Source organism: Alexandromys fortis, unplaced genomic scaffold, assembly GCF_014885135.2.
Source record: "Alexandromys fortis isolate MF-2015 unplaced genomic scaffold, M_Fortis_MF-2015_v1.1 scaffold_171, whole genome shotgun sequence".
Lineage (NCBI taxonomy): Eukaryota > Metazoa > Chordata > Mammalia > Rodentia > Cricetidae > Alexandromys > Alexandromys fortis.
This window is the reverse complement of record NW_026068066.1, coordinates 3,724,100-3,725,982: the sequence shown is the minus strand read 5'-3', so window position 1 is coordinate 3,725,982 and position 1,883 is coordinate 3,724,100.

The window sequence follows — 1,883 nt, the reverse complement described above, 5'->3', positions numbered from 1 at the left end:
TGAATACACGCATATAAACCCACATACACACTGTTAGGTGTGGTGTTGCACAGGTCTCAGGTTTCAAGGCCCGCATGAAGCCTGGTCTTCAGAGGGAGTTTTAGGACAGTCTAATAACTTACACAGAGAAACCCTGTCTTTAGAAATAAGTGAACATATAAAATCATAAGAGACTGTAGCTTCATCTTCTGGGGCATTACTCACAGGCATATACCCTCATCATATACACAGTTAAAAATATATGATAATCGTAAGGTATATTTATATGTTCTGAAATGTTTTCTTCTAGTATATGTAAATCTAAGCAAAATCACACCAAACAACACTCAGATAAGTAAACAAAGAAATAAACGAAATCTGGATCCAGTGATTTTTGTTGCACTCGTCTTTTGTGTATGTGTGTGTCTGTCTGTGTGTAGGTATGTAATTGTGTGTGTCTATGTTTGTAGGTGTGTCTGTGTGTAGGTGTGTGTAGGTGTGTGTATGTATATATGTGGGGGGGTGTCTGTGTGTATGTGTATCTGTGTGTGTCTGTGTGTGTCTGTATGTGTAGGTGTGTCTGTGTGTATGTGTAAGTGTGTCTGTGTGTGTAGGTGTGTCTGTGTGTGTGTCTGTGTGTAGGTGTGTCTATGTGTAGGTGTGTGTGTCGGTGTGTCTGTGTATGTAGGTATGGGGGCATGTGTAGTTGTGTGTTTCCTGTGGGTCCCAGTTTGGGAAGTCACTTCTCCCTCCACCAGTGTTTCTGAGGACTGATAGTGGAATTTTTCAGACTTGTGAGCAGCTGCTCTTACCTGCTAGTCCATCTTGTTGACTGCCACAGATGTTCATATCAGACATGTGAATGAGGACAAACCTGGACCACATCACCCTGGAAGGCTGCACAGCACCAGGAGCCTTCTGAAGACCAAATGTAGAGGACAGGGTGTGAGCACCTTTTTCTGTCTGCAGAACCAGTGAGGGCCAGAGCCCGACATGGACCTTAACCAGTGGTTTCAACCTTCCTCATGCCATGACCCTTTAGTACACTTCCCCAGGTTGTGGGAACCCCCAGTCATAAAACCATTTTCTTTGCTACTTCATAACTGTAACGAATGCTACTGTTATGATTCAGATTGTAAATATTTGATATGTGACCCCTCTGAAAGGGTCATCTGACCCCCGAAGTTGAGAAACACTGGCTTGGAGATTGTTCTTCTGGGAATAGATCGAAGCTCATTTGTGCTCAGGCCTAGGAGAAAGAAGCAGAGCACATGATGGTGTCTCATGACATCCATGTGAATTTGCCTCACAATGAAATGAGATGTCACTGGACCAATGAGATGGTTAAGTGGGCAAGGATGCTTACCACCAAGATTTTTTCAACTGAGTGGAATCCCTAAGAGCCACGTGGGACATGGGGAGAACCAACACCAACAACTATCTTCTGACATCCACACTTTCACTCTGGCTCACACACGCCCAGACACATAACACACACTGAACATACGAGTACATGAATATGTGGATAGGCTTGGGTGCAAATGGGAAGTGTGCTATGTGAGAAACACACAGAACATGTGAGCTGCGGAATGACTTATTCTTCCAGACTAGACATGATTATGGCTGTCTGGAAACAGAGAAAGTGTCCTCGTCCCAAAGATCCCACTGCCTGAAACTACAATGTTAAAAATCAAGTCTAATTTCAACAATTTGGCTGCTTTGCCTTTATTTGTGAACACTAGGTAAGATACATTCTTTATACACCAACTTTGAGAAGTCATCTGTGACTCTCAATTGGCCGGTGTGTGTGTGTGTGTGTGTGTGTGTGTGTGTGTGTGTGTGTGTGTGTATGAGAAAGAGAGAGAGAGAGAGAGAGAGAGAGAGAGAGAGAGAGAGAGAGAGAG